This window comes from Nothoprocta perdicaria, unplaced genomic scaffold, assembly GCF_003342845.1.
Source record: "Nothoprocta perdicaria isolate Ctin4 unplaced genomic scaffold, notPer1 scaffold_50, whole genome shotgun sequence".
Lineage (NCBI taxonomy): Eukaryota > Metazoa > Chordata > Aves > Tinamiformes > Tinamidae > Nothoprocta > Nothoprocta perdicaria.
Genome location: NW_020455755.1, coordinates 1547995 through 1558381, shown reverse-complemented (window position 1 = coordinate 1558381; position 10387 = coordinate 1547995). Strand labels below are relative to the sequence as shown.

Below are 10387 nucleotides of genomic sequence, written 5' to 3'. Positions count from 1 at the left end.
TTGTTTTGCATGATTGCTGTTATTATGCACACATGCTTGGGTTGGGTAAGAGTTCTAACTGTGCAAGTTGCTGTTGTGTGCAGCAAGCACAAAATAAAGAAATCTAAAGCTTGGCTTTAAGTATGCCCTGATCCCAGGGATGGGAGCGCTAGGCGTGGGGTCTGTGTGGGGCAGGATCTCTCTTGTGCTCTTGGCACCTCCTGTTCTGGTGCCCCTGCCTCTATTCGGCCTTCCAAAGAGTTACTGCAAACCCACCAAATACCTGGTATAGACAAGGGGGAGGAACAGGGATGCAGTACAGAAATAAGCTGGTGTTGGTTTATTRTCTAAAAATAGCCAAAAATCCAATGTACAGTTTGAGAATACGGTATTATGGAGACATTTGGGGGCAAATACTGGAAATGGTGTCCTCTGGATCTGAATGGCACAATATGTTTCAAAGGGTAAGTGCACTAACTGTAATAAACAGCAAAAATATATGAACAAGGAGGGTTTAATAAGTTTCTTTTCTCTTCCCTCCAAAGGTAAAATAACTGGGGAGAAAAAAAAGAAAAAGAAAAAAAGTTAGGAAAGGGGGAAACTTGCAGAGATGGGTCAGCTGTTCATCACCTAAGTGATAGGAGAATATATTTTTTTTAATTTTTATTGTAAACTACCTTATGACAATTGGTGATAAAAGAGCTGAGCCTTTCACAAATCCATTTTAATAAAACACCATATGACCTCATAGATATTCATAGGATTTAGAAATAACATGGATTTTAATGAAGGTACTTGAAAGGTATGGTGCCATATTGCAATTTTATGGAAGATCTTAGATTAATGAAATTAAACGTGAACTGCATTGTTTAGATGATGAACTTAAGGTCATATCTGCAGCATTTGAAAGAGAAACCTTGAGTGGAGGGTGTAGAATCATTGATTTAGACCCTGGTAGACAGCTGAATAGCAAGCATTGAAGCATGAAGGTAAATTCCCATATTTCATTGTTAGAAGGTTAGCTGGTGGCTGCCAGCTTTTCAGTGATAATCACCAACCAATTCCACCCTGTTTCAAAAAAGATTTTGCCTTTGTGTGCTAAGACACTTTTAAAAACCATTACTGTTCAAAGCAGGGGCGCCCTGTTTAAAGAGGAGCTATTGCTGCAGAATACGGGGTGGCAATGAGTTGATGCTGTCCTTGGATAGTGATGCTATTAAGTTCATTAGGATCATCATCCATTTAAAATGCTTATAAGGAGAATTTAGATGGTTTGCTGTAGACCCTAGAGGCACCTTCCACTGCAAGGCATAACTATATGTTGCCAGTAATTAGCTCTCTTGCTTCCTTAAGATATATATATATATTTAACACATAATACAATGGCCCTTTCAGGTTTAAGTACCGTTTTCCTCCGCAGACGGACAGCCCCACACAACAAATGCATGCACATGTGTTTAAACTAATAGACACGAATTTGGACAACAGGAAAATCACAAGGAATGAAATCCTCGGGCCCTACGACTAAGTGCTAATAGAATGATACTGCCAATTACTGCTGGAGAGGAGCGTTGTCACTGCGGAGGGCTCCCGGAGACAGACGGATGAGGGGAGGAGGAAAGGTTCCCATCTGACAGTTTGCCGTTAAAGTGGATTTGTCAAGGATGTTAAAATTAGATCTAACTGGGCCAGATCCTCAGGTGACATAAATCAGCCCGTGCTCTGGCCACACACTCCTCTTTGTTCTTTCTTTATCTCTGTTATTCGCGCTGTAATGCTGCCCAGGAGCTGCAAGGATGCTTTAAGCTCCATTGTCTCCGTGCTGCTCAAGTGCAGGAAGAGAAGGTTTTTCCATGGTGTTTGTCTGTTCTGCACGTGGTCTTTTATTGCTTAAAACATCCACTCATTCCACAAAACCTCCTAAGATGAGGACCTTGCCCAGGCTGGGATGTAAATGGCGATATTAACAGCTGTCAGGCAATCCGTATTGACCTGTTTTTAGCGTGGATGAGAGGAGCTGCTTCCCCCCATGAGCGAGTTACCCGGAAAGCAAAAGCCCGGGTGGGGAAAGGGCCTCCGCTCCTCTGCATTTTTGGTAAGCTGAGCTAAGCTCTGCCCCAATGTGAAAACTGTCTGAAAGCTGCCAGCAAGGCAAGTGGAGAAGAAATAGTGTTAGATAATGGTAGTGAATGTGTTATGATCCCTCCTTTTACTAAAAACTTCCTTGTTCTCTCCCTGGTGTGCATCACAGGCAGCTCGCACGTGATTTATTTGTGTGTGTTTGAGCAGGAGAAGCAGCAGGAATAAGGTCTTAGACACTTAAAAATGAAGCTGGGAGACCTAGAGACATGATGCTTATTAGAATAGGTGGAAACTGTGTCAAAATGCCCTGGGCATCCTGGAAAATCTTGTCCCCAGCGTTCACCTCGCAGCCGGTTCCAAGGGGCATCGTGTATCCCGTCTCCGATGTGCATGGAAGTGTGAGTGGCAAAAACATCAGCTTATGCAGGCTGGGATCAGGACCAAACCCAGCCCTGTGCCCAATGCTGCTTAACGGCCTGAGTAAGCAGGGAATGTAATTTAATTGTACTGAGCGTATTCACCTCTTCCTGGAGAGCTTCCCGCATGAGCTGAGGGGATCCGGCTGCCCTCTCCCGTGTCCTTTGGGAATGCAGCGGCCTCTGCCCTGTGCAGCCCTGCATCAGCGAGGGCAGCCCTGCTGCATCCAGCTCGGAGCTTTTAGAGGGTTCATAACTTGCCATCCTGTTGTAAATCTTCTAACAAATATATATATATATATTTATAAGAAGTTATTGGCATTGGCCACTTGGAAAATGCTGACCCGTTAAGTCTAATAGGGAAGTTAGGGCATGTTAAATATCAATTGATTATAAAACCCATATTAATTGACGTTTAGCAGCTCCACTAATGGAGAGGAGCTCATTACATCGCAGTTAACCCTCAATGCATATATATTAAATAATCAATTAGTATTTATTTAACATACAATAACCTCCCTGTTAGGGTGAAATTAAAAGCCTCTTTATGGGGGCCTTGCAGAAGGCAGTGCACTGTGCTAACCTGACGCCAGGAATTTGCATGAATCCCTGTTGCCTCCAGGGCCCCCGGGGTATTTTTAACCTGGGAAGTGACGGGTTGCAGGGACAGTGCTTGTTGCTGCCTCCAAAGGGGCCTGCGGACACTTGGCCTCTACCGGGACAGCCTCAGGCCTTGAGGTGGAGTATGGAAGAAGTGAAGTTCATGTAAATATTTGTTTAAAGGTGCCCAAAATGCACTGAGTTCCTCTCGGTTCTTCTGCAGGCAGATCCCACTCCTGGGAAAGGCAAGGATGAAAGGAGAGACGAGGAAGAACAGGGAGACTGAAATTCTTTGAAAGGGGATGGCGAAGGTTGTGCTGCTTTTCCGGGAGCACAAAACAGGCAGCAGGACTTGTGGCAGATGGTAAAATACAATGAAAGGTGAGTCTGGTTTCTACCCAATAAACACATTTCTGGGCCTGGGAGAGGGCTGGGGAGGGCGGCTAGTGTGAAAAGTGTGCAAWTTGCTGCTGAAATGGTTAAATAGCAACCCAGAGCTCAGCCAGGTGTCCAGCGAGAGGGAAATGGGAGACAACGAAGGATCTCGAGAGGAGAGGAGAAGCATTTTTAAATTGGGGGGGGAAAARAAAGGAAAATGCGGATGGAGAGGGATGGGAGGACAGCAAGGCAATGGGTMAGGCAAGAAGTGCTGTGGCCGGGCCGTGGGCTCAGGGCGAGCTGCTCATAGCTCTGAAACGCAACGAAATTGCTCCAGATGAATGGCCTGAGCCCCTCCGGTGGTGTGCTCTGCGCTGTCATTTACATTGGCATGGCATATTAAATATTGGCAAATGGATTTACTCCCACCTCTCCCTGGCATAAAAGGGTGGCAAGGGAGAGGAAAGCAGAGACTTGCTCTGCTTTCCTTGAAACCTATGTGAGATTTATACTTGGCTCTAATAGGCCCAGAACCTATTTGAGGTTGAATTATAACGCTCTTGCTCTATGTAATAGTCTGTTTTTCTGGTGGGGAAAAGCTGGAAAATCAAGCAGTTTCTCCAGAAGTCAATTTTGGTCCTCGGAATGGAACAGGCTTGAGAAATTGTCATTGATCCACTTCTGAACTTGGAGCAAATTTCCATAAAAATAATCAGATGCTCCCAGGCGCCGGAGTTGGTACCGTGGTGTGATTCCCTGGACGGGCTGGGGCTGGGGCTGGAGCGGGCGCCCCACGCACCCCGCTGTGGTTTTGGCTTCCRACTCCTCATCAGGCCAATGCAGAGGGAGGGAACGGGACGTGGTGCCTTGGTGGCATCTTGCTGGGTAARTGAAAGCTCGTGGAAGCAGCAGCCCCGTTAGCCTCGAAAGGAGCTCGGTTGGTTTAGGGCGCTGAGAAAGTGTCTGGGGACACCCAGGGAATGTGGCTTGATCTTGAACTCCCCAGGAATTCCCTTCATCCCATCCGCCTCCCTGCACACGGAGCAGGAGGAGAGCCCTGGAGTAACTCGGACGTGGCAGAAATGAGCAAATAACCGTGGATTTGAGACATCCGCAGGCAGCGTTTACTGAAGGGATAAGCAAAATAAAACTGGAGGTGAATGGTAATGCTGTCTGAGGGGTGATAACGAACCTGACAGAAAAGTTGCTGTAAGCATTTTTGGATGCCATGGAAGACAGGCATATTCATTGAGAATATTTAATTGTGTCTCAGGTCAGCTCTGCTCGGGGGTGCCGGGCAGGCACGTGCCCCTGCTTGCCACCCGAAACCCAACAAGGACTCCGTGTGTGCTGCTCGCTAGAGCAGCCTGCTGTGGCCTCTTCCCTCCAAGGACAGCAGCAGTCGCTTGAGCAAGTGATGGCCACCTGTATTCAAAGGCATAAGATGCATTTTTAACACCTGCAATAAATTACTTCCTTTTTTCCTTACAGTTTCTGGAAACTTTCCCAGTCCCTGGCATATTCATCAGGATTGCTGTATTTCYTCTGCGGAAAAGTGAAGTACCTCTTTTATTTCTCTGATTATTTATTAGCATACAAGAGCAGGAGGGGCTGTGCCAGGGAGGGGAGCCCCGTTGTGAGAGGCACTGGGTAAACACACCGGAGTGACGGTGACAGTCCTCATCACAGAGCGTTAGCAATTCAAACAGCTGTGTCAGGCGGAGAGTTTGAGGGAAAGGCTGTAACACCAGCAGCGGGAGGAATGTGACAGTTTGCAAACACRGGGTTGCAGGATTTTCTTCATAGCTGTGGTCATTCTTGAAGGAAAGGCGCATAGGCTTGTCCAGGATAAAATCCRCATGCGAGCTCGGTCTGATTCTCACGTAGGAAAAGATAACCAAAGGGCTTCTCAAAAATTTGCAGAAATTATCCAAAGCCTGTTTTGCATAAGAGCACGGAGGATATTTCATTGAGCCCTAGGGACGTGGAGTCCTGTGCTAATCTATTAATAATAAGCAGAAGGAAGTAATAAAACAGAAGCAGTGGAGTGAGGAAAAAATACTAATGCTTTTTCTGAGCTAAAAATTTCGGGGTAACCAGAATTGGTTTCCCAAAACAACCACTTTAATCCTTCCACCGTGCAAGAGCAGCATTGAACCTAAGAGATTTTTGGCCTAATTTCCTAGAATTCTTATTATCCTRAAACTTGGCCTTGGAGAAATGATAACATGGAAGGAATTTCCCTGGGAAAGAAAAGAGCAAAGGATGCTGCAGAATTATTTTAGTTCAGCTGGCTGCAATGCTAAGAATGAATTCTGGGGCAGGACAATAAAAGGAGTCAGACAGGAATATTAATTCTGCTCCCAGTCATCGGAGGGGCTCAGCCACTGAAGCCAGAAGTCAATGCCCAGCCTCTCTCTGGTTTCCGTGGGCTTTGGGGAGGCCTTGCTGAGGTTAGACTAGATTTGCCCGTGTCTCTCCAACATTATTAGCGGAAATAATTTCTTGCATGGAGCTACGGTTCGCTCTGGGCTGCGGATTGCTCCGTCGTCCTCCGTGTCCGCCCTGTGCTGCGGGCTGTGYGCTTGGCAAGCACCTGACCTGAGGTGTTACTGATTCATTTGCCCAATTAACCGGGCACAAAACGCCCATCCCGAGCTAATCACCAAGGCCAGGCTCCTCCTGGCGAAACTGGTCTCTGAGGACTCACCTCTGCCATGGTGTCTTCAAGGAACTAACCCGTTAATTATGGGCGAGGAGTGCTTGGATTTATATGACACATGGCTTGAAAGCGAGAGAGATCCCCGGGCTGAGACCCCATGTTCCAGCCCCACTGCAGCGCTGTGCCCCTCGACTCTGTCCTGCCTCTCCGGATCCGGGCGGATGCAGGAGACCTGCCTGCATTCCCGTGCCGGGGACTTCTTAGACCTCTGAAAATCCCCGCTGAAGGACACAGTGCCCCAGGATACCGCTGCACAGCTGCAAAGAATAATGAATCTGTATGTGCAACACGCTATGCGGTCCGCAGCAGTAGGGCAGGGTAAAAGGGTTATTGCAGCACCAGGATCTCCTACAGCCCTCGCTCCCGTGTCCGTGGTGGGACGAGAGCATCCTGCCGGGGCCAGCCCACCCCTCTGAAGCCTCTGAGCATCTTGCAGGTCTTTGCCATCAACTGCGGKGCCCGAGGAGGATGTTGCTCCTCTCCTAAAGGACAGGATAAAATCGCCCCGTGCGTGTCCTCTGTCTAGCAGCTCTCAGCAGGGAAAACAGCCATGCCTTTCCCCACTGTTTTATTTACCGACGTGCTGCTGTTTTCCAGGAGCAGGGTGTTTCTGTGTGCGTGTCTGCGTGGGGTGGCTGCGTGTTTAGGAGGTTAGGGAAAAAAAAAAAAAATCTCGCTGTCAGCAAGTGATGTTCCAAACGCGCTCTGACAAGGCTGGTTGTATATTTACAGTTGGCGAGAGCGAAGGCTTCATCAATCTTGGCGCTTTGAAGGGGACAGGCCCGCTCCCAGGAGCACCTGCTCCGCCAGAACAGCTGAACTGTGACTTTCCAGGGAGCGCGCTGTAAATTCTCGCCGTCCCCCCCGCGGCCCACGCACGCTTGAGCTCCTTAACCTTCCCAGGCTGGCAGGAGGCCCGGCAATCAGTTTAGTGCAAAGACCGGGGTTCTTTTTAATTAACCTTTTGTTTCCCACTGCAGGTGTTTCAAAGTTTCTTAATGTTAAAAAGGAAGAGGGGGGGAGAAAAATGTTTGCGGAGGTGTGCCTGCTCTCTTCCACTTTTCCTATGCTTGGTGATCAAATGGAACCAGTTTTCCTCATTTCCTCTCTGCCTTTGCCGCCTGTCTGGATAACAACATCGGCTGGGAATCTGCAGCACCGATTCCCTGTAGGTGTCTGCGGAAAGGATTCCCAGGAGTGCATTTATTCATGCACTGCAAGGTCACATTTCCTTCCTTCTCCAGGCACCTACTTTTCCACCCTGCCCCTCTTTCTGCAGGCTACTTTATTCAGACACTTGGCGCTCTCTGTGTGTTGATATTCCGTATAATTAGTTTGGCCTCTCGCACCCAGGCCACCCAGCCAGGGAAATTTTGGTTACAGCCTCGCAAAGTATTTGTGCTTTGGCAGCTCCCATTCAATGGGAGGAAAAAGAGCCTTGATTGCAGCTCCAAGGAGGCCGTCGGAGAGGTCGCAGCATTTATGTCTTTAACTGCATGGTGGACAGCAAGGGCTGTGAGGAGGCAGAATTTAAAAAGTGCAATAGGGAAGCATTAGGAGAGGATGGAGGTGAATCACACTGGGCACACGCAGCGTTATCCTTGCGCTTTGTTTATTTCCAGTCCTATTAATAAGGCTAATGCAGCTAGTTATGCTGCTTGCTAGCTTTGGTTGAGTGTTGGTCTTCTGGTTAAAGGCTCATGGTGTGAAAACTCAACTTGTTAAAATTACAGAATGCTTCACTTGAGGAGAAGAAGATTCATTCCCTTTAGGAAAGGGATATATTGTTCTGTTTGATCAATAAAATCAGTAGTAGAAGAGGGAACCACCGTATCTCTAAGAAAATTCATATGCAGAGATTTATCACAAGGGGAAAAAAAAAAAGATTTAAGCCCCACTTAAAACAATAAAGTATATCTTTGAGGGAAAGTTTCAAAAATTTCTATGTAAGAGGAATAATGGTTTCTATAATTTAATAGGTGCTAAATTTGGTGAGGAGTGCCAGCAAATCCATTTCACATAATGATATTTTATCTCCCTTGAAACGGCCATTTCCATGAATGCCTTTTTATTGGTTCCCTTGTCCCATGAAGTGGCCACAGCGGTGCTGCCAGTCCACAAAAGCTGAGCACCTAGATGTAGGGATAACCAGGGAAACCTATCAATGTCAGGAGCCAAAAAAACGACCAAGAAATGCATGACAGTTAAATGCGCTCCCTTTAAATAAAATTTCTACTGTGACCCTAAGGGCTATTGCTCTCTAGCTCTTACTTTTGCTGGCGTTAAGGTGGACACAAGTGTTATAAACTAGAGACAGGATCTGGGAGGAATTTCAGGGGAGGAGGACATTGAGGCAGCTGGTCTGTCAGCTGCTGAGGTGGAAAAATATAATGAAAAGGTTGAAATCCAGAAAAAGATGGCTTACAAAGAAGTATAAGAACTAAAACGTGGTCATGGCTTCATTACTGGTTGGTATTCTTGTGGACTAGAGGCAGTGATCACAATCTATGCAAATCTGTCTCATAAATTAAACTGAGGTTCAGGAAAGGAAATGGGGAAATTTCTCCTCGTTAAGCAAAAAGTTGCAAGATCCGTTACAGTAAAATAGAAGGAAGTGGAAAGTATACAAGGGTAGAGTTATTAGGCTGAGAGAGATTTCCTGATAGATAATGCGTTTAAAAACAAACAAAAAAGTGTGAAAGATTTGACAGAAAAGGAAGGGACCAAATACTACAGGATCTGAGGCTGCCTGAGCTGATGAGGCAGGTGGACAGCATTAGTTTAACCCGAGCAGTCATCAAAATACACTCTGTACTTTTGTAGCGTGTTTCAGTGGAGGATTTCTGCTGTTTTTGGTTAATGGGAACCTCCAGCTTCCCTGAGGTCAGGAAGCCCAAGCCAGGGCAGAAGCAGGAGTAACAGCAGCTGGATGTATTGCCGGCTGCAGGCAGATGCGGTCAATCAGGTTTCTCTAGTTAATTGGGACGAGGCGTTTCTTCAAGAACTTCAGAAATAGTGCTTGGAGGGAAAACAGTGTTTTTTTTTGGATGGCGCCATGCCTATTTCTGAGGTTTTTAAACAGCTTTAAACAGTTTATCRTGCTGCCTCAAACTGTCAGGTAATGGGCACTAACGGAAGGTRAGACTTTGGCCTAACAAACGTCCTGTTTCTTTGTTTTAGGAGAATTGCCTGTTCCCATGCAGAAGGCTAAAATGGGATCCTAGCGCCGTCTTTACAAACCAGCCTTGACGAGCTTGCTGCCTCGCCATTCACCGCTGTGGAGCTGCAGGAAAGACCCCATCGTGTCCTACAGCTGGCCCATTCCTAGAGGGTATCCTGTAATCCCGGATCCGTGGAGCTTTGGAGGATGCATGCCCTGCAGCCACGCTGGTGTGACGGGAGCAGGCCGATGGCCCCCGGGCTGCTACAGAGCCATCTTAGGGCACCCTGTCCTGGGGAAAGGATTCCCCCCAAATCCAGGAGTGCTCAATCCATGCCTGGGGTGGAAGGAAAGGAGAAACGAAGAGAGAAGCTGCGGAACTACCCAATTTGGTTAACCTTTCTGTGCCTCSATCCAGGCAGGCTGCCCTTGCCTCAGGCCCACAAAATGGCCCCTCTCCCTCAGCAGCAGTGCCGTCTGTCYGGGCTCGCCTGGGCCCATGGCAGGCGGCCCGGCGGGAGCCGCACACCTCGGRCAGGACAGGGGGAACCCGCCACATCCATCCGTGCCACCTGGGGGCTGCGAGGAGCTGCGCGGGGCTGTGAGGAGCTGCATGGGGCAGGCGGCCATGAGCGCGGCCCCCSTTGCTGCATGGCTGCCGCTGCGCGAGGCCTCCCGTGGCGCAGCCGCTGCCCGCCGCTAGAGGCTGCTGCACACCTCATTAAATAAACACACAAACAGCAATTAACGCGGGGTGCCCCTGCAAGCGCTTGTGCCAGCAGTGAGGCAGGGGGAGGCCGCTGGGCCGCCATGTCCCGCTTCGCCCTGTGCGGGGGCAACGTCCAGACCAACATGTCRTCTCTGCTCTTCCCTAACGCCCGGCGGCCTCTGTGGAGCGCTGGAGGCCTCCTGGCCTTCCCGCGCACATCCTGGGTGAACAGTGAGGGGTTTTTTTGAGTCAAGTTCCTTTGTCTTGGGGAGCTGCACTGTTCACCCTCAATCAGGTGGCACCCCAGAAATCCCTTCCCTGTTTGTTTTTAAATAAGTAGA

General features: G+C 48.2%; 1 long non-coding RNA gene across 1 annotated transcript; it reads left to right on the top strand.

Annotated features, from left to right (window-relative positions):
* Positions 1-3324: 3324 nt before the first annotated feature.
* Positions 3325-9627, top strand: LOC112954530. Its single transcript, XR_003250746.1, has 3 exons — positions 3325-3458; positions 4947-5010; positions 9358-9627. It is a non-coding gene; the product is annotated as an uncharacterized LOC112954530 (long non-coding RNA).
* Positions 9628-10387: the final 760 nt, after the last annotated feature.